Source organism: Crocuta crocuta, unplaced genomic scaffold (genome assembly GCF_008692635.1).
Source record: "Crocuta crocuta isolate KB4526 unplaced genomic scaffold, BGI_CrCroc_1.0 scaffold312, whole genome shotgun sequence".
In the NCBI taxonomy this organism is placed as follows: domain Eukaryota; kingdom Metazoa; phylum Chordata; class Mammalia; order Carnivora; family Hyaenidae; genus Crocuta; species Crocuta crocuta.
In genome coordinates, this window is record NW_027527378.1 from 317,447 (window position 1) to 317,657 (window position 211).

The 211-nt window shown below is 39.3% G+C and overlaps 1 protein-coding gene across 2 annotated transcripts in view; it reads left to right on the forward strand.

Moving 5' to 3' along the window:
- Positions 1 to 211, forward strand: part of CDKL5 (cyclin dependent kinase like 5) — a 104,177-nt gene that overhangs the window by 58,025 nt on the left and 45,941 nt on the right. The window lies entirely within an intron of this gene.

The window sequence follows — 211 nt, forward strand, 5'->3', positions numbered from 1 at the left end:
CAGTATCGCAAAAGCATGCTTTCCCAGATTATCCATTAGAAACTGTTGGTAACAAGTTAGTTGACCATTTAAGGGTGCCAGAATCATTTCATCAGACCAGTGCTTTGTTGCAAAGTGGCTTGATGTAAACAGCTTACTTCTTGTGGTTACTTGTGATTTCCTGACACGTTTGAGTGAGTTAAAGTTTTTAGTCTTTGAGGTGTTTTAGGGG